Below are 26,988 nucleotides of genomic sequence, written 5' to 3' on the forward strand. Positions count from 1 at the left end.
CACATGCAAGAAACTAAAACTTGATCCACACATTTCACCATGCACAACACTCAAATCCAAATGGATCAAAGACCTCAACATAAGACCAGAAACTCGAAAACTACTGGAAGAAAATTTAGGAAGTACTTTCCATGATATAGGAATGGAAAAAGACTTCCTGAATAAAACCCCAGTGGCTCAAGTTCTTAAATAGTCACTCAACCATTGGGATCATATGAAGCTGAAGAGTTTCTTTACAGATAAGCATATAATAAACAAAGCCAATAGAATACCCACAGAGTGGGAGAAAATATTTGCAGGTTATCCAACTGATAGAGGCCTTATCTCTAGAATTTACAAAGAACTCAAAAGTCTAAACAATAAGAAGACAAATACCCAACTCACAAAATGGGGCACAGAGTTAAACAGGCAATTCACAGAGGAAGAGATACAAATGGCAAACACACACCTAAGAAAATGTTCATCATCCCTAATCATCAGAGAAATGCAAATTAAAACAACTATGAGATTCCACCTTACCCCAATAAGGATAGCCAACATCAAAAGGTCAAATGAAAATAAATGCTGGCGAGGATGTGGAGAAGCAGGGACACTCATTCACTGTTGGTGGGAATGCAGGATGGTACAACCACTTTGGAAAGCAATATGGAGACTCCTGAAAAAGCTGACTATAGAAATACCAACAGACCCAGTTATACCATTACTGGGCATGTACCCTAAAACCTTCAAACCAAAAGCCAGAGAGATTTGCTCAACCATGTTTGTAGCAGCTCAATTCGTAATAGCTAAAAGCTGGAATCAACCCAGATGTTCATCATTAGAAGAATGGATAACAAAGATGTGGTATATCTACACAATGGAATTCTATACAGCAGTAAGAAAAAACGACATAAAGAAATTTGAGGAAAAATGGTTGAACCTGGAACAGATCATTCTCAGCGAACTTACCCAATCACAGAAAAAAAATCGACACATAGTCTCACTCATCTGCAACACCTAACCTGAATTTGCCCAAGATGCCTTACATACCCAGCAAGTACCTCATGGACTAGACAATAAGATGGATGGGAGGGCGGGGAGGGAATCAAAGGGTGGAAAACAGTAATCCGGACCCAAACGGCAATGGTACCATAAAATTCTACTTCCTAAAAGACAGACAAAATGACTGAACATTCACTAGTCCCTTACAGGAAACACCTGAACCACAAGACACTGGAGAGGGTAGGATCAAGACTGACCTAAATCTCCTACATCTTCCTTCCCTCCCTCTCCCCCTCTCCCCTCTATCTCTCTCCTCTCTAACTCTTGTATATTAGTTATCTTTTTCCTCAATTTCTTAGTGGACACTGACCTGTAACCCCCACTTCCAGCTTGGGCCTACAATCCACAATGAGCTTTTGATCAGAGAAACCTACAAGGTTTCCCAAAACAATGACAGACTTCTGTCAGAGTAATTGATGACCCACCAAAGGCCAGTGGTAAGACCCTATTGCTGAAGACTCCATACGCAGCTGACATGTAAAATGGAATGACATGGCTGGAAGCCAGGAGAGAGTCAGTCCCCAGACAGTCAGCGTGTCTAGTGCCAGAAGGCGCTACATAGGCGACTGGGGGAAGTGACCAAGATCTGTCCAAGCAACTCATTGTTTAACCTAAGTAGCAACAATTAACCGGATGTGATACCCACACAAGTGCAATAGTGGTACACAGCCATGGTGAGGAATCAATTGCTCTTGATTTGGCTAACTGATCCACTCAGTGGTACTAGACCCTTAGCTGGAGCTGGGAAACAAGTCAGAACCATACCCAAACACAAGCCCACTCTACAATATCAAGCTACCATCAATCACGGGGTATAAGAGGGCCTGCACCTATCAAACTGTCTATCAAAAAAGTAAGTGTTATCTCAATTTTCCGGGTGCTAACTTACTCTCCGTTGGAGAATCTGCTTCTCTTTTCCAGATAGATGCAGATCCTAAGAAGAGATCTGCCCCAACATACCTCAGAAGGGGCCCAACTGAAACTAAGGACAACTGGCGAAATAAGCAAGGGTGATGTTTTCCTGTGAACTGGATACCAGCACAAAGGGGAAGGAGATCAATGCAGAGAAAAATCAACTCCTACCAAATCAGAGAGCCAGAGCCTCAGAGGCCCCCAACACCTCAGCACTGAAGCAGACCAAAAATGAACCCAACATGGCTCAGGGAAATCTTGCGGAAGAGGGGGCGGAAAGAATGTCAGAGTTACATGTTGGGTCATGATTTTCAGAGACATTTATCATACTAATAAATGGGGGCTAACTCCACAATGCACGACCCATTTTCAATAACAAGGAGGGTCTAGTGGGAGGGGGTAGTTCACAGATGAGCCTAAATAATGGTACCAAAATGCCTGTATTTACTGAAAAGAAAACTAATAAATTAAATTAAAAAAAAAATCAAACAACTTGGAATAACACTAACAAAGGAAATAAGAGACCCATATAATGAAAACATACAAACACTAAAGAAAAACTGAGGAGGACATGAGAAGATGGAAAGACCTCCCATGCTCCTGGGTAGGAAGAATCAATATTGTGAAAATGACAGTGTTATCAAAATCAATATACACATTCAACACAATACCAAAATAAATAAATAAATCAGATCATCATTCTTCACAGACACACAAAAAAATCTCAAAATTCTTATGGAATGGAGATGGCCTTGAATATACAAAAATATTCTCAGCAAAAGAAGCACATCTGGAGGTATCACCATACATGATTTGAAGATATACTACAAAGCCATAGTAACAAAAACAGCATGGTACTGGCATAAAAACAAAAGTATAGACTAATGGAACAGAATTGGAAACCCAGCCCTTAATTCAAGTAACTACAGCTACTTGATCTTTGACAAAGGCCAACAATGTACACTGGAGAAAAGAGTATCTTCACTAACAGTGCTGGACAAATTGGATAACCGCATGTAGACAAATGAAACTAGACCCCTCCACTCACCATGCACAAAAATCATGTTCAAATGGATTAAAGACCTCAATATAAGGCCTGAAACTCTTAAATGACAAGAAGAAAAAGTAGGGGACTTTCCTCGATATAGATGAGGGGAAGACATCCTGAGTAATACACCAGAAGCTCAGGAAACTAAACAACCACTGAACTAGTGAGATCTCATGAAACTTTTGGACAAGCATACTATAAACAGAACCAAAAGACTACCCAGAGAATGGGAGAGAAGCTTTGCCACTGACAGAGGCCTAATATCTAGAATCTACAGAGAACTCAAAAAAACAAAAACACTAAATAATAAAAAAAATTAAATAATCCACTAAAAAATTGGAACAAAGAAGTTGGAAAGATGGACCAGAAGTTAAGACACTTTTCCTCAAAGTCTAAGGACCTGTGTTTGGTTCCTCAGTACCCACTTAAAGCTGGATACACAAGGTGGCACATGCATCTGGAGTTCATTTGTAGTGGCTAGAGGTCCTGGACAAAAGACAGGCTACACCCATCAAAATCTCTAAGTTAGCAATACTTATCCCCTTTAACCTATGCTGATCTTACTCTTTTTTCTTTTAGAGAAGGCAATAAGACCAAGGACAACCAAAATCTATCAATAAGAAAAGAAGCATATCTGGCCCCCAGTCAGGAGATAAACCATGCCTAGCACATGAGGCAGGGCCCAGGTGAAACCACAGAGGAACTGATGAGATGAGGGAGAGCACTGCTTCCACAGAGAGCCTGACAACTTGTGGCAGAGTGATGCGACAGGCACTGAGGACACTCAAAACGCACCAAAGCAGCCTGGAAAGACGGCTTGCCAGTTAAGGCATTTGCCTGCAAAGTCAAAGGACTCACATAAGCCAGAAGCACAAGGTGACGAATGCATCTGAAGTTGATTTGCAGTGGCTGGAGTCCCTGGTATGCTCATTCAATCTCCTTCTCTCACCTTCTGTGTGTGTGTCTCTTTCTCCCTCCCTCCCTCCCTTCTTCCCTCCCTCTCTGCTGCTCTGTCACACTCAAATAAATAAATTAAGTTAAATAAATACTTTAATGTACCAAAGCAGAAATCCAGAAGCTGCTGAGAGCTCAGCACTAAAGTAGACTTAAAACACACCCACCAAGGCTCAGGGAGTTTTGCAGAAGAGGGGGCAGAAAAGATTCCAAGAGCCACAGGGTGGGAAAGAATATCCAGAGGCATTGCCCATTGTCCCCACACCCATACACACAAATTCTGACTGCTTCTCTCACAACGCATAACCCACAATCCCACTGAGGAAGGCTCAGAATAGAATGGGGGCAAGGAGGAAAAACTGGTGGCACCAACACATGATTATCCATACAAAATTTCTACTTAATAAAAATGGGAATTAGTGAATGTGTAAACTACTAATACAAATAGCAATGGTTTTGTCTGCTCAGTTCAAAACATGAAAAGTATATGATTAAACCCATTTTAATTACAGGTCAGAATTATATGGAGAAAAAACAGAACTTTAAGGCATATTTGTGTGAAGCATAGGCTACTTTTTTATAAAATTAGCAATTAAATGGAGATTTTATAACATAATGTTAAAACCTAACCTCTCTTTTAAAGAATTGGAAAATATTACAACACTGGGCCAAATGTTCACAAGTCAAAACCAGGCTTGCCCATGGATGGCACATGATGCTATCATGCTAAAATACCTTTTTCTTTTATACACCTTGCAAAGATTGACACCATGACCACAATCCTTCTTTTATTACCTTTCAGGTCTCATTACATATATGTGACTATAAATATTATCACAAATAAGCCTTATTAGAAATAAATATTATCTTTTTATTTCTGTAAACAAAAAGAAAGAAGGAAACTCCTGAGCCAAGAAACCTGGTCTATTCTGGGTCTATCCATCAAGTTCAGTCAAACTGAATGGAGGAAGCTCAAACCACGTAAAAACCCTCCCTTCTGACAGCTTCCTAACTGCCTGGCTGGCCAGCTCAGGAAGCAGATGTAAGCTAGAAAAGGGTAGCTAGAATCTGCACGAATGAGGCTGTTTACAGTAGGCTGGAAACACACACACACACAGTGCCCTTTTTCTGGATATTGCATTATTTCTGACAGCACCTTTGGCAAGAGGCTCTAATGATACAGCAGGCATCAGAAAAACCAAACAAACCAGAATAAAGCATCAGCACTGAGCAAGCATAGTTCATCTTGCATTTTTAAACCCTAGTGTATAAAAACAGAGAACTGGGTTTAAATACATACACACACACACACACACACACACACACACAAACACACAGCCTTTTTTTTTTTTTTCAAATGGATGTACCCATCTTTCAACTTACCTCAAAACTCATATTCTAGAACCAGAAAGCATGCACTGCTCCAAAGACAGATCTCTTTCATTTATCTGCTCAGCCCTTGTAATTCTGGTCCAAATGTCTCTGAGTAATGACTGTTCCTTGCCTCACTTTCTCAGATACCAGTCAGACAATGTTCTCACTGTAAGTGTCAGATGTCATGGGACAAACCAGAAAGAGTAACTCCATGAAGCACTCTAGGATGCTCAGTAGAAATGATGAGTTCCTGTGCTTAGGAAAGTCACTGAAAGTTATTATACATCACTCTTCTTGCCCATAAACAATAGTCTTATTTCCCATTTCTCAAAGTGGCTCTGAGATATGAATGAGGAATACAAAATAAATGAACCATGTCACTTAGGGCAATGCTTAGCCCTTGGCAGGTGGGTCCCCTGTACAGAGAAATCAAAATAGAGAGATCTAGAAGTTCACTGTTAATGTTAAATGTCAATGTACACCCTCATGCCCTGAGAGGAATCACTTCTCAAGCTGGGAAGTTAGACCTACAGCATGGACTACATGCAAGTTCCCACCTCTCCATTCCAACCACAAAGTTGGCAAAACAAGAGTGCAGTTATCAGGAACCTCATTAGTCAAAGTTGTTTATATAGAAGTTATATGGAAAGAAAGATATGGCAGAAAAAGCAAGCCAGATGATTAAAGATAGTAGTAGTGTTGAGAAAAAAATGTAAAAATGATACAATGATAAAGAAAGAAGGGAAACAGAAGACACATAGAGACAATTCTCAGGCGACAGTCCAACTCATCTGAAAAGCAGACAAGATTGGGAAGAAGTATTAAGGATTTGATTCAGGGAGAACCTATGTAGACATATTTGTTAGGGGACTAGAAAGGACCAGTGAGCTATCAGATGGCAAATCTGATGAGGGAGAGAGAGGGAGGGCCGCTTATGTGGAAAAATCCCAGCCTGCTGTGTCATCTGAAAAGGTATGCCTACCAGGCACATTCTTGTCTCTACTTCCTTGAGTCAACAGTTGGTATCAATATGGCACATAATTGAGCTTCACATTCTATTTTGCTTTTATGTTGGCCTATGTTTTGTTTTTTTGGTTTTTTTTTTTTGTTTTTTTTGCAGAGGGGGTAAGGTAGGGTCTCACTCTAGCCCAGGCTACCTGGAATTCACTAGGTAGTTCCAGGGTGGTTTCAAGTCATGGTGATTCTCCTACCTCTGCCTCCGAGTGCTGGAATTAAAGGTGCATGCCACCACGCCAGACTCTCTGGTCTATGTTTTCATACAGAAGTCAAACTATGAGCAAATGTCAATCAACAGAATACACCCACAAGGACTAGAAAAACTTATTAGCAAGGTTAGAAACACATGATCCTTGCTCCAAATAGAGTGGTGTGAGGAGGTTCAGTAACACTAGGCAGGGATGAAAAGAGATGTAAGGGGTCCATGAGAGTCTGTTTGTGTCTTGATCTCAATCACTTGTTACACATCGTGCACACAGTTCTGTCATGGAATTGAATTGCTAAATTGAGAAGCCAAATTCTCCATAGCTGTCAGAGAATAAAGAGGAGAAGTCTAAAATGAAGTGGCCACAAAAATAAAGTCACCAGTATTCTACAGGTTCCGTAAAGTCAGGACAGGATAATGAAGGAAGTGAGTACATCCGGTAACACTGAGAGGCGTGAGCTCTTCTAACTCGGTAGGAGTGCTGGAGTGATTCTGCCATATCAGAGGAAGTATTTCAAAAAAATTAAGTAATTCTGCCTCTTCAACAAATTATGAGCTTGAAAATGGGAAGCCAGCTATGACCATGAGGTCACAACAAGCCTCCACAATGGGTGGCCACATCAGACATGTGTCCCTGAGGAAAGATGCCACCCTGGAGAAGGAGAAGGGCATCTAGCTGGGCTGTCACTCCTTCGCTGCAATGTCAGGAGGAGCAAGAAGTTAGAATCACTTCAGTGGAAATGTGGCAGTTGTGTTACAAACACAACGTGGCTCTGTATATATGAAGTTTTGGAAATGCACTGTATCTGACATGTTGTTCTGGGTATGGTTCTTCAATTAGAAAATAGCTGATAAGATAGATGCACATCCTAAGGAGAGAGCCACCCCATCATACCTCAAAAGGGCCCCGGCTGAAACTAAGGAAAATTAGCGAAACAAGCAAGGGTGCTGCTGTTTTCCTGATGAACTGGATACCAGCACAAGGGAGAAGGAGACCAACACAGAGAAAAATCAACACCTACCAAATCAGAGAGCCAGAGCCTCAGAGGCCCCCAACACCTCATTACTGAAGCAGACCAAAAATGAACCCAACATGGCTCAGGGAAATTTTGCGGAAGAAGGGGAGGAAAGAATGTCAGAGCCACATGTTGGGTCATGATATGCAGAGACATTGATCGTACCAATAACTGTGGGCTAACTCCACAATGCATGACCCATATACCTCAACAAGGAGGGGCCAATGGGGAGGGGGTAGGTCACGGATGAGCCTAATAATGGTACCAAACTGACTGTATTTGCTGAATAGAAAACTAATAAAAAAAGAAAGAAAGAAAAAAGAAAATAGCTGATAAATGTGTTTTACCCACTCACTGGTAAATTGAAACACGTCAACATATTTGTTTATAACTGGGGAGCAGCATGTGGTTATAGTTAGCCATTAGGCTGAGATGTATTAAGAATCGCTCCAAGTACATTATATGGCCTTTGTATTTCTGTTTTCTGTGGTACTGGGGCCTTACATGCCAGGCAAGTGCTCTATCACTCAGCCATGTCCCAAGCCAAGAACATTTTTGATATGATAGAAAATCGCACTGATGCTCTGGAAATAATCCACCCTTTTTGCAAAGCAAAGCAATTGCACCCATGAACAGAGCAGGCACTCCTATGGGAATAGTTGTCCCATGCTGTGCCAACTGTTTTATAGATAATGCTTACACAAATTTTCTCTCCTGATGAACTTTTGGAGTGTATGTGAGAGAGAATTGGCACTCAAGAGCCTCCAGCCACTGAAATTCAACTTCAGATGTGTGTGCCACCTCGTGCACATGCATTACCTTGAGCACCTGGTTTACATGGGCTCTGGGGAGTTGAACCTAGGTCCTTAGGCTTGGCAGGTAAGCACCTTAACCACTAAGCAATCTCTCCAGCCCTCCATCAGACATTGATGTAGGTCTCCACGGACTGCAGAGGAAGAAAAGTCACCCAAGTTCAAACACTCCCAGAGAGAGAAACAAAAACCGGTCGTCAGTGGCTGGTGGGAAGCTGAGGAGTTAGGAGTGATTTTGTTTTTAAAGCAGCTGAGCCACTAAGTTTATGAGTACAGAACAGACCTAGAATTCATCCTATATAAAGTGGTAAGAAAATCCAAGCGCTTCACATGTGACTGAAGTTGTGTGTATATGTGCCTTCCATCGTCCAGACATTCCTGGAACACCTCTGATAACCAACTGGTAACCAGGCTCTGTCTCTGGTTAGCTTGTAGCAAGGACAGTGGATCCCTCATCTGTACAGTTAGGAGAGTGGGTCAGGTTATCCCTTATTTGAGGCCTGGGGGCTGAAATCTTTATAAACCTAGAACTAAATCATGAGCCACAGCAAATGGAAGCTACATTTTTCTTCAGTTATAGCACCCTGCTTCTGAGTTTGAAACGTATTGTCAGTTTAATAGATTTTTCATATATGTTCACATAGGTGTTCAGGCACATTTCTCTTAGATGACAACTAAGATTGTTTTAGAACTATGTATTAATTTATTATGGGGAAAACTGCATTGGTATACCAAGTAAAATCAGATTATTTAAAAAATAAAAGAAAGAAAAGAAACAGAGCCTAGAGGAAATATTTGGTACTGTGGTAGTTTGAATGCCTGTCCCCCATAGTCTCAAGTGTTTTATTAGAGCTTGTAACTTCAATCTCCAGCCACCTAGCTAGAGGAGATATCACTGGGGGTGGATCTGAATTCCAGCCCAAAGGTAGAAGAGAGCAGTTGGAGCTCTAGTGGTCCTGCTTGCTTCTGGTTCATGCTTACCTGCATTTTTGGTATATGCTGGCTGGTAGTGGTTTCTCTCTCTGCTTGCATTTATGAATGGAAGCCAGCTTCTTCTACCATAGACAGAACATTCCACAGATCTATTTAATTTCAAAATAAATCCCTTCCTCCTGTATACTGTGACTGGTTTAGATGTTCTTCCCAGCAACATGGAATTGACTACAACAGTTACCAAGTCCTTTGAGCAAACAAGGAGGCACAAGTGAGGGGTGAAGGCCTGGAGAAGGGAAAGAAGCAGAGCCCACTATAGGCAATAGGTTAGCCAGGAATGCCACTTCCCAGAAATGCACCGAAAGCAACCAGAGTTACAGCATTTTCTGCTTGCTCTCCTCCCCTGGCTGAGAGCATTCTCTTGGGACCTTAAATCCCCTAATCTTCTAATCTGGTTGATCTCCTGTGCTAGATAAAGCTCCAGGCTGCCAACTGGAGGTGACACTCTCCCACTGGCACTCCAGTCTAAGTGGACATGAAACTTCTCACCACGGCTGCAGTGTGGGGCCCTGAGCTGTACAGGGCTGCACAGGGTTTGCTAGAGTGCCAAAGACAAATTATCACCTATGCTACTTCAGCCTCCACCTCCTGTGGTTTCCACCTTAAACACACCCCTTCAGCCCAAGCTCCATCAGCCTAAATCCCTCCCTGCTACGAAGTTCTGAATCACAATTTAATTGGGTGTGACCTCCCACTCTGTGTCCTTAGGCATTTGGCTAGCAAAGAAAAAAAAAAAAAAACTCTTTCTCTTTTACCTTTTCTATTTTTATATTAATTTTAGCATGTAGAATAATGGTATTCATAATGACATTTTCATACATATGTATTATTGTGCCTTGCTCATATTAATTCACTCACACTACCTTGTCTCTCATCCCCACTCTGATCTGCTTCCTCCCACAAAATAGTCCCACATCTGCTTTCATGTCAGATACATAAATAGATCACATAGATAGATGATAGATTATACATACATACATACATACATACATACATACATACATACATATATAGAGACAGATGGTTGGAAGATAGATGATAGATGTATAAATAGGGAATATTTTATATTTCTATTGAGAAACTTTAATACATAAACAAACTTCAATTTGATCATATTCCTGTCCCATTGTTCTATTTTGTTCCCTCTTCCCCACCCTCATTCCACTAAAGACCCTTATCCTTCCAAGTTGTCCTTCCTCTGTTTTGATGTCTCATTCTTTTTGTCTTCCTCAGTCTTACATGTCAAAGTGATAGTGAGCTCACAACAGTGCAGGGTTTGTAGGGGTGCTGGCAAGCATTATGGACATTTCCCCAAAGTACTTCTTCCCACACTGTGGCTCCTACATCCTTTCCACTCCCACTTCCACAATGTTCTCTAAGCTTTGGTAGACATGATAGAGAAATTTCTTGTAGTGTGGGGCTCTTATAAGGCTTTTATTTTCATCTTTACTGAGTTCTGAGTCTTCTTGGCATCCATCCTCTCCATAGAGAAGCTAAAGAATAGACTTGCAGGCTTCACAAACCAAGAGAGATAGGTGAATGAGTTTTCCACCCAAATTCATGACAAGATATGATGTCCCTGCTGTCTGTTCATGTCATGATTTCCTTACCATGAAGAAATGTTTCCATGAAACTGTAAGATAAAATAAACCTTTGTCTTTTATGTGATCTTGGCCAAAGAAAGAGAGGGTAACTGCAACAAGTGGGAAAAGGCAGAGAAATATTTCCCAAGTTCCACAGGAACTTGATTCCTACAGAGTATATGTCTACCAGTATCCTTGCAAAGGCACATAAAAAAAAGAAAACTGTTGTTCTTTTTACTTTTTAATTAGATTACTTATTGTGCTAGATAGTGTTCTGTGAGCTATTGGGAATTAAAGTTACCAACAGTTTGAACAAGCAGTGGATCACACAAGCTACAAAATCAAGCAGCCAGAGAAGATGTACACATGGGTACAAAAGTGGTACACAGGCTATGGGGGTAATCAAGTGCTCTTTTATTGGATTAGGCCTACTCAGTGGAAGGGAATTCATGTCTGGAACTGAGAACCATGTCAGAAGCCTATGGCTTGGAAGGTCATAGAACCTTTAGGGAAGCTTCCAAGATCTTTGGCTAAAAGGTGTGGTTATTGCCCATCAGAAAGTCTTGTAAATATCTGTGTTTATCCCCTTTGATTCATGCTGCTCTCACTCTTGGTTAGAGAATCCACTATTTACAAATGATGACAAATACTGAACACTGAGGAGACCTAAGACACAACAGAATGACAAGAAAAAAAAAGTCCAGTGCCTAGCACCAGATGAGTCATCTCTGCCACATCCACAAGGCCCCAGGAAATATTACAGAGGAAGTGGTGGATTCAATATGAGCGCTGCTCTCACAGCTGGCCTGAGAACTTCTTCTAGAGAAATGGTGGTAGATACTGAGGAGACTCAAAACTCATCACAGCATAAAACTAGAGGCTGCTGAGAACTCAACACTAAAAGAGACTTATAACATGTCTTCCAAGGATCAGGGAACATTGCAGAAGAGAGGAAAGAAAGAATGTAAGAGCCACAGGGTGAGAAGGTATACTCTGTGGCATTGTCTACTCCCCCAACAGGGACTGACTGTTACCTTCATGACTACACAGTGATAACCCATAACCCCATTTAAGGGGGTCCTCAGTGGAATGAGGGTGGGGAAGAGGAGACATAGTATAACCTGATAGGAATATGACCAATTTATAACATACTCATATATTAAAGTTCTCAATATTTTTTAATTAACTTACAAAGTAACAGGTTTTCTTGTGGCAGTATCATACATAAATCATTTTCATTAATTCTCCCTCCATTCCCATCTCCCTGGCCTCACTTTCCCTAGAAATACTCTTTAAACCACAGTATTCCCCCTTCTACTTTAATATCTCATGTATACTCTTGTCCTCCTTACCTTCTTTCCTTAAGACCTAAAAGAGAAATTCTCATATATACACCCTTTTTTGGAAATTTAATGGCATTAATTTGTTTTACCCACAAAACATTATTTTAACATGTTTTCATGCAAAGAACAATTACTGGACTATTTTCCTCATACCTCTGGCATTTCAGTAGTCTCTTGGAAAGTCTAAGATAGCCAATAGTCTTGGTCATCCTGGAACAGCCCCAATTTTAGCACTGAAAGATTAATATCCCAGGAATCCCCTTCAGCTCTGTGCAGAAAAAGAAGCTACTCTAGTCACTCCTGAAAGTCTCTTCCAAGAAAAGCTACATCTGGCCCTCATGAGGACCTTATCCCAGGGGTGAAGAACTGCTGTAGGCAGGTTCATCAATTCATCCCAGTGGGAAAGTGTCTCAGGCCCCATCAAAGGACTGGAAGCATATTACACTCCTATCTATCCAGTCTGATATTAATCTGAGCTCAATTTCTCTCCATGGTATTATACGGTAAGTATGGAGAAACACTTTAAAAACTGAAGTAGAAGCTAAATATATATACTGCTAATACTTATTAAGCAAAAATGTTTTAATTTATTATAGCACTTAAATCTTGCAATAATCCTAGAGACAGGAACATTTTATACTTTTTAACATTTTATTTATTTATTTGCAGAGACAGTGAATGGGCATACAAGGCCTCTTGCCACTGCAAACAAACTCCAGCTGCATACATCACTAGTGCATCTGGCTTTATGTTAGTACTGGGGAATCACACCCTGGCCATCAGGCAAACAAGAGCCTTTAACCAATGACCAATCTCATCACCCTAAGGCAGGTACATCTTAAATATTCAGAAATTATAGCTCCAAGAGGTTAAGGGTTGGAGATATTGCTTGGCAGTTAAGGCACTTGCCTGCAAAGCCTAAGACCCACGTTCAACTCTTCAGGTCCCACATAAGCCAGACACACAAGGTAACACAAGCACACAAGGTCACACGTGTGCACAAGGTGGTGCATGTGTCTAGAGTTCAAATACAGTGGCTGTAGGCCCTGGTGTGCCAATCCTCTCTCTTTCTTTCTCTCTCTTGCATAAAAAAGGCCCATCTGTTGGACATGCCTCACACACAAAAAAGGTTAATTAACCTGCCCATGGCCCCAGTGCTTATTAATTCTTAGAAGTATGGCATGAACCTAAAGTTACTATTCCAGAGCCCACAGACAAAATAAAATAGAAAAGAAAGAAAATGGAAAGAAACAGAATAATTTCCACACTTCAAGAAAAATATGCTAAAAACATGGAGAGAGCCCTCCACAAAAATAAATAAATATTTAAAAGATTTTTAAGAAAAGTCTGAGACAAGTCTGAATTCTTTTTTTGTTTGTTTGTTTGGTTGGTTTTTGTTTTGTTTTTCGAGGTAGGGTCTCACTCTAGTTCAGGCTGACCTGAAATTCACTATGTAGTCACAGGGTGGCTTCAAACTCATGGTGATCCTCCTACTTCTGCCTCCCGAATGCTGGGATTAAAGGTGTGAGCCACCATGCCCAGTTTACATTCTTATCTTCAGTGTGGTACTGAGCTCTCTCTGAATGCTATTCCTGAGCTGATGCAGTATTACACAGCCAAATACCATTCAGGCTGCATATTATGGAAAAAATTGCTTAACACAATGGATCAGCAATTAAATGTACTTGCTTGTAAAGCCTGGGTTCAAATCACCAACACCCACCTAAAGCCAGATCCAAAGTGGCACATGCATCTGTGAATCTAGCATACCTATGACATGGGAGGCACTGTTCTGATGTTTATTTGCAGTTGTAAGAGACCCCATCAAAGAGAAAGTGGAGGAGACGCTTCAACATTGTTCTCTATCACCCTGTGACACGTATTGCAGACAAATGAACACCCAGAGAATACACAAATAAATATTTTGCTTTGGTTTGGTTTTTTCAAGGTAGGGTCTCATTCGAACCCAAGTTGAACTGGAACTCACTCTGTAATCCCAGGCTGGCCTAGGACCCACAGAAATCCTCCTATTTTTGACTCCCAAGTGCTAGGATTAAAAGTGTGTACCACCATGACCAGCAAATAATTTTTAATGCTGGGTAAATGGTGACAAATGGGGTTCACATAAGAAAACTAGCTGGTGATAAATTCTAGAGAAAAGATATAAAAAGAACACCACAAGTAAATGAGAGTTTTCCCCACATAACATGAACATAAAAGAACACCAACCAGGTTTGTTGTAGGAAGCTTTTAGCCTCATGGTAGATAAGTAACCTGTAAGAATATTTAAAATAGATAATAGAGAAATAAAACTATTAAGAGTAATTGGAGTATCCAAAATGGAACACAGTCGGCCTTATATTCAAACTAATTTTTTTTAATTTTTTTATTTATTTATTTGAGAGCGACAGACACAGAGAGAAAGACAGATAGAGGGAGAGAGAGAGAATGGGCACACCAGGGCTTCCAGCCTCTGCAAACGAATTCCAGATGCGTGCACCCCCTTGTGCATCTGGCTAACGTGGGACCTGGGGAACCGAGCCTCAAACCGGGGACCTTAGGCTTCACAGGCAAGCGCTTAACCGCTAAGCCATCTCTCCAGCCCCAAACTAATTTTTATTAATCCTACATGGAAAGATGTATTTGGATCTTTAAAGTAGGGTTACAAAAATAATTCTCTGATCTTTATTAAAATGCTTTCATAACATACAGCCTAAGACCAATGGCAACTGTCAAAATTATTCCAAATGGTGACAGACCCCGAGGATACTCAACACCTACCAAAGCAGAGATCCAGAGAACTAGCAGTTCTCTGGGGACCCTATAGTAGCTCTTGCCTACCTGGACCAAAGGAATCAGTTCAGCATTGCTTTTGTACCTCAGGTTTACCTTGTTACAAACAGTGTTGTCTCCCAGTCCTCAGCCTCTAGAGTTTCATTCATGATCTTGTGGCTGGCATTTCTGAAATGCAGAGGCAAATCTGTAGGGTAGGTTACTTGCAACTGTTTATCCTCTCATAAAGGGACGACAGAATAAAAACTCCTTTGCATCAATATGTTCATGAGGCAATCTGGTTATTGCCACAGACGTTTAATGACTGTTTATAGATTAGGCATGGTCTCAATGCTGCTAAAGACTTGCTGGGACCAGCACGATGTACAAAGGGGCTGCCTGTGACATACTGGTCCATTAAAGACTGTGCCACAAGGGATGTTGCCAAGCATCAGAAAGAAATCCACCTGGCTGGTAGAAAGACTGGAACCATGACCAATGAAGAACACTTTAAGGAGCAACAGCCACAGAGACTGAGCACTGCCTGCAAGACTTGAACATCTGTCTCAAATGGCAGTGTGGAAAAAACAACTAAAACCAATACGTGAAAGCTAATTTACCCTCAGAGTCCACTTAGTCTCTGTGATGTAGCCAGGTCTGTACTAAAAACTCAGTGATGAGCTCTGCTGTAGACTCCAATCAAAGAAACCTTAAATTTCGAGCATTCAAAAGTAGATGATGACATATATTTTAAAAAGTGGGGATTATAGCTCGGTGGTTCAAGGCCTTACTTGCAATACCTTATTGCCCACGTTTGGTTCACCAGTACCCACATAAAGCCAGATGCACAAAGTGGTACATGCATCTGAAGTTCGCTTACAGCAGCAAGAGGCCTGATGCACCCATGCTCACTCACTCGTGTGTGTGTGTGTGTGTGTGTGTGTGCCTCATTCTGTCACTCTGTAATAAATAAATAAATAATTGAAAAGTGACTAGAAGACATTTCAGGGACCATATAATCATGATATTTCAGTGGCCCAAGAGGTATTCAGTAAAGAGAGCTGCTAGTATAAGCAGAGCAGGTTTATAGATGCTCAAGTGACCACTTGTACTATCACAGGAATTCCTTCCTATAGTACTTTCACCTTAAGTATTTTTTCATATCTTATCTTATTTTACCTTTCTACCAATTATAGCATATTATTCCCAACCCTCTTCACAGGTAACAAAATTAAGTTCATGTATCATATCACATATTTCAGTGAACATTTTATAAATACTGTCATACAAAGTAAAAAAGAATTTCAGACTTCACTGATTATGCCCAATAATTGGAGAGCTCCCATCTACTTGATAAGTCATAAACAGATTTTCAAGGAGAAATGGCCACAAACAGTCCAGGTAGACCTCCCCTAAAACTTATTGAAAATTCCCTTTTGTCTCTCCCTATATTCTACTCATTTAGTGCTGCTTTTGTCCGTATGATAGCTATTTTTCTCCTGTTAAAATACTAATACCCACCTATTTTAGGATCTGTGCACTTGCTGATTATACTATCTATGTGCTCCCAGTCTTTGGTTAGATAAAACTCTCTAGTCATTTGCCATATCCTATTTCCTTATTTCATTTGATTATCAGGCTCATTAGAGCCATGGTGTTATTTTATGTATACATGTGTACACTTAATGTACATCTTTTGTATATGCTAATATGTTTCCTTACCATACTTGCACATCAATTATGGGAGCCTGGAGCAGTGCCCATCATGTGGAGGGACCCAAATTTTCATTGATTCTTGAACATACACAATATTGAAAACTATGGGACATACTGTCAGCAAGGGAGAAAGAAACTTCATGGTGACTGTTTTATAGTAGCCTGTAATCAACACACAAAATCAGACTTGGTGAAAGAGAGACAGCTAATTTTCTTCATACTAATTCCTATCACTTTCCAGGGAACCACACTACAGAAGTTAAATTGAAATCTCCTCTCACTGGGATGAGTTCTCACCCTCTGCTTATGGACGGGAGTCTCTAGGTTTCAATTACTAGAAGTGTCACCATAAATAACAGTCACTAAATTCTTTGGCACCACAGAAGTTGAAACCCAAGTCTTCCAAGCCAGAAATATCTTCACAGATTTGGTTGTGTTTTGAATCAGTTCCACGGACACTGGAAGAGTTCCCAGCAGAGGCTTCCTAACTTCTAGCAATTATCTTAAGGTCAGATTAGCATTTTAAATGTCATATGTATAAATTAAAAGTGTTTACAGCTCACAATGTCATTATTTTGTGATTCATGATTTTGCCATAACTAAACAAAACTCATTTCTTGGAAAATCCCATTCTAAATGTTGCCTGCTGGGTAAAGCTTGACACAATTCCTCCTGGTTCAAATATCCAGCTTCCCTTTTTGTTCTTCACTTTGGTCATCTCTGTTTCTTTCCCCAGATTTTGTTTGTTTGTTTTTAGAGGTAGGGTCTCACTCTAGCTCAGGCTGACCTGGAATTCAGTTTCAGGGTAGCCTCAAACTCATGGTAATCCGCCTACCTCTGCCTCCCAAGTGCTGGGATTAAAGATGTGCACCACCACACCTGGCTCCCCAGAATATTTTGAGTGTTTGAGGTGTCAAACTGGGAAGGAAGATTATTTGAAATCAGTTATTGAAGTTACTCAATACTTTTTACAGCTGGCTTGAAGAAAACAAATGAAGATGCCTAAGTGTAGCTCTGCATCATTCAAACATCATTAATCATGTCATCTATCTTGTTGATGTACATGTTTTTTTCCCACGGATTGGAGAATGAAAATGGGATAACGATTTTTGGAGGTCACCCCTACTGCTCACCATTTTTTAAACAAAAATAGTACACCAGATACTTAAATACATAAGAATGTATACTTTTTTCGTGTCAACAATATATCACTGGCTTGCTTTGTTTTGCCCCAGAATTATAGTGTAAGATGCATTCCATGTTTTGTGGTCAAAGTCAGCCTGGGTGCCTGTGCTATAAAGCCAGTTTGGTAAGCATTGCAATCTTTGCTCCTCTACCTATAGCTCTAGGACCCATTAGCAAACCTCAACTTTTTTTTTTTTGCCTCAGCTTCTCAGGCCCAGTCTTGTGCAAAGAAACATCCTGGGGTATCAAGTAGCACCCCTGCTCCCATTCGAACTTGACCTCAGGCAGGCTTGGAAGACATGGAGGGCAACCACAGTTATCCTTCCACACTCTTCATCCAACTATGGCACTTCCCTGTCTGTAACCCTCTAGAATGGAGCTCAGATCTTTCCTGTGAAAGGAGCATAGAGTTTGTGAATCATACTTATGCCTTTGTAACATCCAAGAAGCCACAGACACCATGGAAATAAATGGGCCTGGCTATGCTCCAGGAAGCCAATCCATCTCTCCAGACTCAGCTTTCACTATAGATATTTTTCTCAGTCTAATGTAAAAGCAAGCAAATTTTCACCTTATCAATTTTTGTTTTTAATTATAAAATATATATGACATAAAATGTTCCCCCTCAACTATCTAACTATAAAATTGTGTCACATTAAGTACATTCGTAGTACTATATACCCATCATGACCATCTATCCCCAGAATCCATGCTCTTACAAAATTGAAACTCCATACCCATAAAATAACTGTCTCCCTTAATGAGTGAGGGGTGCTCAGTAAACAGACTGCCTACTGTATACAAGGCCCTAGATTCAAGTCTTAGCACGGTAAATCATAATAGTTATCCTCTTCCTCCCTCCCCCTAGGCTGTGGTAATATCACATTTAACAAAAACTTCTCCTATTCAAAATCAGATTAAAGAAATGTCAATCTCCTCTAATAAATATTTTACTAAATTTCCATCCTTAGTCCTTATTTGCTCTGTTCTTTCTCCACTGTGGCTGCATACTTCCATGAGAATAGGAACCTGATGTTTTCCCTCACTAGATGGCAAACAACTGGTGTAGGCAACACAGAGCAAAACCTCAGCCGTCCAGCTGGGGCTTAAAAGAGTGAACAAAGAAGTTCTAACTGTCATGATTTGACTAGATTTCTAGCAGCTGTGCAAGGGCACTGGATAATTGAAGAGGAGAAGCAAGTTAATAGCAGAAAACATGTCCTCCTGACTGCCTGGCTAGTGTCTAAATTGTGCCCTTGGAAAAAAGAAGAAAGGGGGAAGAGAGGAGCAGGAGGTGAGCCTGTAGAAATGCAGGCAGGTGAGGGAATAAGAAGGTAGAAACTATGTACTTGAGAGTTCTGAAATAAAAAACTGAAGAAGTAGGAAGTTAGGTTGCAAAAGACCTAAGAGATATAGATTTCACTACAGATCATATGAGTGTCATATTCTTATGCCAGGAAATGTCATGAAGCTCACTGGTAGATAAGGAAAGTGATAGCTGAATGCCTGATAAAACCTTTGTCTTCAGAGCTAGGCATGTAGCTCAGTGGTAGAACTACTGCCTAGTAAGTGCAGGGGCTAGGGTTCAGTCCCCAGCATGGAAAACAGTAGCAAGGAGATAAAATAAAAACTCAATTGTTAAAACATCAGCAATAACTGGAGGCAAATGATAACATTTCAGTAGCAGAAGCCTCATCATAATGTGGAGGGTAACAAAAGGCACATTGGACAAAATATTGAGTGCGACTGATTTTTCTAACCAAGAAGAAGAATGAAGAGGGCTGCTCCCTGGAACCATCACCTTACTCTCCTTATTATCACTCCCCTGTCTGCAGTCTCATGTCCCTGTGACCTTACTTCTAATGAAGTAGAGGATGTGCCAAGCCAGTATGTAAGCTGGGAATGTTATAGAATTTCCTGCCCAAGAGTAATCATTCACAAGGGATTGACTCACCAACCATCTCTGATTATGGTTTTGTACATCAGGCCTTTGAGAACACTGACTCATTTAAAGGAACATAAGCAGACTGTGTTAAATGTTACAGCAATTTGACATTAACAAAGGAAGGTTAGGCATGGGATTCTCTGAGGCAAATTGGATCTCCTCATTGATCCAGATCACATCCTCCTGGAATGGATCATACATGGACTATGGAATTAGTCTCATTGCACAGTAGTCAACCTTCAGAGACTGACAACCTACTGTGCGTAACTGATTCCATTAGAGAGTTGACTTGGATGAATATACATCTGTGTTATAAGTTTTTGAGGAAGTCAGTTCAGTTCAACTAAAATTTATCAGAATGAAAAAGTAAAAAGAAAATTTAGAAACCCATTATCAGAGCCCCTTCTCCTCATTCTAAAAATTAGAAAATGGATGGACTGACACTGAGGTCAAGGAATCTACCATACAACCAGAGGAACCAGAGGCTCTGGCTCACAGATGAGGGATCTTAGGCTGTCACTGGGAAGGAATGGGATAAAAGAAATGCCATTGCCTTTGTCTAGCCTGAAGACCTTTTATCTTTTTAAAAAACATTTGTTTTAAGCCGAGCGTGGTGGTGCACACCTTTAATCCCCAGCAATTGGGAGGCAGAGGTAGGAGGATCGCCATGAGTTCGAGGCCACCCTGAGACTCCATAGTGAATTCCAGGTCAGCCTGGGCTAGAGTAAGACTCTACCTCGAAAAACCAAAAATAAAATAAAAACATTTGTTTGAAAATATTTTTCATTTTTTTATTTATTTGAGAGAGCGAAAGAGGAAGAGAGTGAATGGGGCCACCAGAGGCTCCAACCACTGCAAACGAACTCCAGGTGCATGCTTCCCCTTGTGCATCTGACTTACATGGGTCCTGGAGAATTGAACCAGGATCCTTTGGCTTTGCAGGCAAATGCCTACCTGCTAATGTCTCTCCAGCCCAAGACCTTTTTTCTTTAGTTGTGTTAAATTACGAGAGAACATTAGAGCAAAATGTCCTAAGTGGGGAAAGGGTAGTAGATGGAGAAGAAGAGGAGGTAAGGAGGTTTAATCAAAACTTAAGATGTTAGCCGGGCGTGGTGGCACACGCCTTTAATCCCAGCACTCGGGAGGCACAGGTAGGAGGATCGCTGAGAGTTCGAGGCCACCCTGAGACTACATAGTGAATTCCAGGTCAGCCTGAGCCAGAGTGAGACCCTAACTTGAAAAACCAAAAAAAAAAAAACTTAAGATGTTATGAATAAGTCATATAGAAATCTACTTCTTTGTGTGTGTGTATACATATACATATATATGTATACACATACACACACGCGTGCACACACACACAGACACACACACACTTGGCAGAAGTATCCTGTGGAGATGGCTAATGTTGTGTCCAGAAGCAGTACTGTTATTAGAGAATTTTCAGTGTCAGGGCTGGGGTGCCTTGCAATGAGTTGTTGCCCAGGAAGGCACCTGATACCCCCAAATTCAACAGGTCATTGCCAAGGCCCTATTGCTAAAGACTCCGCATGCTTGGGCTGCACGTCACTGAGAAATCAAGCTGAAGCTAAGCTGGAAACCTCCTCTCTGTTGACTAGCTGTCAGATAGCTATAAAGTCCTACTGCAGCCTGTTGGGGGAGAAAAGTTATCAATGGTCTTAGCCAGCAGTGGATACTGCAAGTTTTACAGCTGGCCAGACAAGCCAAATATATCAACCGGTGAAATGATGACAAGTCTATTATGACATAAAATAATTGCTCTCTAATTGAATTTCAGCACTAAATAAAACATCTCTATCACACCCTCCAAAGTTCAAGGATCATTGCAGAGGAGGTGGTGGAAAGATCGTAAGAGCAAAAGGAAGAGGAGGAGTATTTACAATACTAACTTCCATACATAAAGTGGTCTTGCTATTGATGATTGGCTTATTCTACCTACACAAGACCTGCTTAATAATAGGATAAAAATTGATGACATCAAAATCAGGAAAGACTAGATGAGATGCAGAAGGTATTCAGTGGAGGAGAATTTGAAAAGGGGAAGGTAGTGAGAGGAGATTATAGTCATGATATATTATCTGTATTTATGAAAGATATAAATAAAAAGGTTTAAAAGAGAGAAAACATTATCTGTATTTATTACAAGCAACATTTTTAGGTTTTCAATATATATAATGGAATTGTTATATCAAGCTAATTAACAAATACATACTTCACACAGTGACCATTTTATAGTACGAGTACATAACATTCACTCTCTACATCTTTCAAGAACACAGTGTATTATCATTAATCCTATGGTCACCTTGCTATCAATAGATATCTTGAAAACTATTCCTCCTACCTGTAATCATGGATCCTTTGGCCCAACAGTATCTCCTCACCCCCTAAATACCTCAGTCTCTGGTAAGCACTGTACTTCTATTTCTGAGATCAGCATGTTTAGATTCCACATACAAGTGAGATCATGAAGGGCTTGTCATTCTATATATGACTTATTTCATTTAACATAGTGTCTTTCAGATTCATCTACAAATAGAAGGGTTTTTCTTTTTACGGCCAAATAATATATATACTATTAATGTTCTGTATCTACTCTTCTGCATTTTCTATTATAGTAGTACACATTTACAAAATATTTTATGTATCATTAAATAACATCGAAAGAGACTGCACTGGTGGCTGGGGAGGTAATTCAGTCCATAAAGTTCTTTCCTTGCAAACATGAGGACCTGAGTTCAATCTCCAGTACCCACATGAAAATGTCATGACTAGTAGCACATGCCTATAATCCTAGTAATGAGAAGACAGAGACAGGAGGATCCCTGGGGCTTCTGTTCAGCCAGTGTATCCTAATTGGTACACTCCAAGCCAATGAAAGATCCTGTCCTCTCCTAAGGATGTCTGTTCCAAAGGATGATATCCAGTGTCCTCTGGCTTCCACATGCATGTGCACACATGAACATATGCACCTGAACATACATGAATACATTGGCGTAAAAACATGCACACACACATGCATAAAAAAAATAATAACACATGGACATTAGCAGGTTTAGAGAACAGAATATGAGGAGGGGTAGGAACATCAGAAGGCAGCTCATGAAGAAATGACCTAACTTGGGGTCAAAGAACTGAGTAAAGGAAGAGTAGGAGGAAGGTTAATCAAAATTTAACTTGTTATAAATAAGCCATATGGAAACCTATTTTTGGATAGTGGTTTAGCTCAAACAACAGATTGTTAGTCAAAATATTTCAATGCCAAGGGTGGGATATCTTCCAGCGAGTTGTTGGGCAGAAAGGTCCCTTATGCCCCCAAAACAAGACAGGCTTTTAACGAGGCTCTTAGATGACCAACAAAACTAGATGGTAAGACCCTATCGCTGAAGAATCCACAAGGTTGGACTGCAGATTGCTGAGAAATAAAGCTGGAGCTGAGTTGAAAACCTCCTCACTGTTGACTAGCTATCAGATAGTTCAAAAGAGCTATCCTGAATGCCTCCTTATGGGAGAGAGAAGTAATCAATGGTGTTAAACAACTGTGGGCCCTACAAGCTTTAAGACTGGCCAGCCAAGCCAAATGTGCCAAATGGTGCAACAGTGGCATGTGTGCTATGGGGGAAACCAATCGCTCTTTAATTAGACTGGAGGCCTACTCTACAGAAGGGAATGCATACCTGCTACTGAAAACCTAGTCAAAAGTCTACAGCCAGGGAAGTCATGAGCTGTAGGGAAGTAACAGCTGCTGTTGTCTGGCTAAATGATATATTATGCCCATCAAACTGCCCTGTAAGCACTTTTGAAAATGTTTATATCCATATATAAATTACCCCCTCACTTTTGGTTAGAGAGGCTTCTTTGTTCAAATGGCAGTGACCACTAGGGTAACTCAAACTCACCACAGTGCTCAGAAGTGACAGTGGAGATTTCAGCTCTGAGACATCTCTATCATACTCTTCAAGGATGAGGGTCCATTGTGGAAGAGGTAGCAGAAAGAATTTGAAAGCCAAAGAAAGAGTTGGACTGCTTGCAATGCAATCTTCCAGACACAAAATTGTCTTGATATTCATTACCCCACAGTGCCAGAAACTACCTACAAAAGACCTTCATAGTAGGAGAAAAAGATAATATATCAAAATAAAAGAGAGACTAATTGGAAGGAGAAAAAGATGCAATGGAGGGTGTATTTGAGATGGAGAATGGGAGTGGAGGGAGAGGACTATCATAGTTTTATTGTCTATACTTATAAAGTCTGTTAATTAAAAGTTATTTTAAGAAAGCAATTGTAGGGTTGGAGAGATGACTTCACAGTTAAAGGAACTTGTTTGAAAAAGCTTGATGGGGCTGAAGAGATGGCTTAGCAGTTAAGCACTTGCCTGTGGAACCTAAGGACCCCAGTTCGAGGCTCAATTCCCCAGGACCTGTGTTAGCCAGATGCACAAGGGGGTGCACATGTCTGAAGTTCGTATGCAGTGGCTAGAGGCCCTGGCGCGCCCATTCTCTCTCACTCTCTCTCTCTGTCTGTTGCTCTCAAATAAATAAATAAAAATAAATGAGAAAAAAATTAAAGAAAAAGCCTGATGACCCATGTTTATTCCCCAGTACCTATGTAAAGCAAGATACACAAAATGGAACATGAGTCTGGAGTTCATTTGCAGTGGCAGGGCCTTGGCATGGCCATGTTTTCTCTCTCTCACTCTCTCTTTCATTCTATCTTAAATAAATCAAATTATTAAAAGGCATGCATAATTTTTAAAATGCTGAAATATGGACATTAGCTGGTTTAGCATGAGGAGAGTCAGGAATGTGAGGAGGGGCAGGAATAAGAGGAGGGTTTTGTGGAGGAGATGATACATGGTACAACCCTGAAGAGAAGAGGGGAACTGACACCAAGGAGTTGGTCATGACAGTAAAGCTAAAGCCTGAACTTGAAACTAAAACAGCCAGGACAAGCAGTGAGAATAGAGTGTACCATCCCAGAATAGCATTATAAGGTGGAACCACTCTAAGGTATGCCCTTTAGGAATGGTAATACTCTTGGTGTTCTCTCAAATATGTAAAAACTGGGAGATGGGGGAATAGAAGGAAAACCCTGATTTGTAGCTGCTGTTTGTTTTTGGTTTAAAAATCCCCTTCACAGCTAACTTCAAGAATTTGCCAGGCATGGTGGTACATGCCATTAATCCCAGCACTCAGGAGGCAGAGGTAGGAGAATCAGTGTGAGTCCAAGCCCAGCCGGACATTACAGAGTGAATTCCAGATCAGCCTGGGCTAAAATGAGATCCTGTCTCAGAAAATAAATGGCTGAGGAGAACTTCTGGGTAAGTGGTGGTATAATAGCCAGGCCAAAGCAGCCAAGGGGGAGAAATAATGAGAAAAACAGCAAAACACACTCTTCTACCACAAAGTGAAGGTGAATAAGGAATTATCAAGCAAAGGAGAGACCCAGAGCTTCTAGCAAGCAGGAAGCACAAAAGCATGATCCACACACCCATCTGACATGCCCACCCAACCCAGTGCAGTGCAGACCCACAGCAGCAGAAGCCAGGTGAAGGGATTTTCCACTTACAACAACCTTGTCATAAAATCAAGAAACCCAAAAGGGAAGACAGCAGGGACAAGCTAAACAGCTGCTGCAGGAGATCACAAACTAGACCAACTGAGCAGATCCAGCACAACTTCAGGCACCCTGCACAGCCTCCATCCACCAGTGCTGTGAACCACCACTGGAGTACTAATCCACCCAGCAGCCACACAGCATCCAGCACAGTGGATAAGAACACCAGATCCAGTGACACAAGCAGCCAACCAAATCCACAGAACGATAAAAACCAAGGTGGGCACTCAGCATTGGTGAGGTTGGAAGCCATTGCAAAAGTTAACAGAGCCTATGCCACACAGCCACGTACATAGGCCTTCATTGGAAGTGCTATTCTCACCTTCCATGTCAGGGAAGGTTATACGTTAGATTTGACTGAAGTATACTTGGTCGGCTTTACCATTATCAAATAAGCTGTTATTTTGGTGTTCACGATTGTTGCCTTTGACATTTCCTGATTTATAGGGCCTTTCTCTTTTTTTTATGTCATTATTGGGAGGAGAATCTCACTCAGCCACAGGCTGACGTGGAACCCATTTCAGACCAGATATCTCAGCATCTCAATTGAAAAGATTAAGGGTGTAGGGCAACCTATGGGACTTTGACTTCATTAGATTACCTGTTTTCTTAATTGACACTCTTGCATAAATATTCTCTGTTGGTTTCGATTAAATGCATGAATTAGTTGAATTTTAGAATATGCCAATAACTTGCTCTACCCAGCCTACTGGAATACTTGATTAGCAAGGAAAGTCAACACCTACAGTGATTTTTCCTGTTACTGTGGGACTATAAGAGCCACACCTGGCACCCTAAACTCCTATCTAGAAGATATATAAAGTCAGACTTACATGGCTTAAATACTGCAGAAAATTAGAAAATGATTTTAACTCAAGATGCAAAAGTCTCTAAATTATAATACAAGAAACACAAAAAATCAAGACAATACAATACCACCAAAGATTATAAATCCATCATAAATAACCTCCAGTAAAATTGTTTTAGACAAAATACCTGACAAAGTTTTTTTTTTAATCATTATATATATGTTCAAAGGAAACAAACTCCTGAAGGAACCCCAAGAGAACACAGAACACCAACTTCATGAAATATGGAGGTCACTATAAAACATGAGTAAGGAAATAGAAATAATAATAATAAATATAAGTCAGAAATGCTAGAAATGCAAAAGAGAGTAAGTCAAATAGAAAAGTCTGTAAAAAGTCTCACCTGTAGAATGGATCAAGGAGAGAACAGAATATCTAAACTGGAAGACCAGGTGGCACAATTCAGACAGTCCAAAAAAGAGAAAGACAAACTAATAGGAAAGTATGAATGGGAATTTCAAGATATTCAGGACACTATGAAAAGATCAAACATGAGGATTCAGGGCATAGTAGGAGGAAAAGAATTTCACTCCAAAGGCATAGTAGGTATTCTCAACAAAATAAT

Source organism: Jaculus jaculus, chromosome 14 (assembly GCF_020740685.1).
Source record: "Jaculus jaculus isolate mJacJac1 chromosome 14, mJacJac1.mat.Y.cur, whole genome shotgun sequence".
In the NCBI taxonomy this organism is placed as follows: domain Eukaryota; kingdom Metazoa; phylum Chordata; class Mammalia; order Rodentia; family Dipodidae; genus Jaculus; species Jaculus jaculus.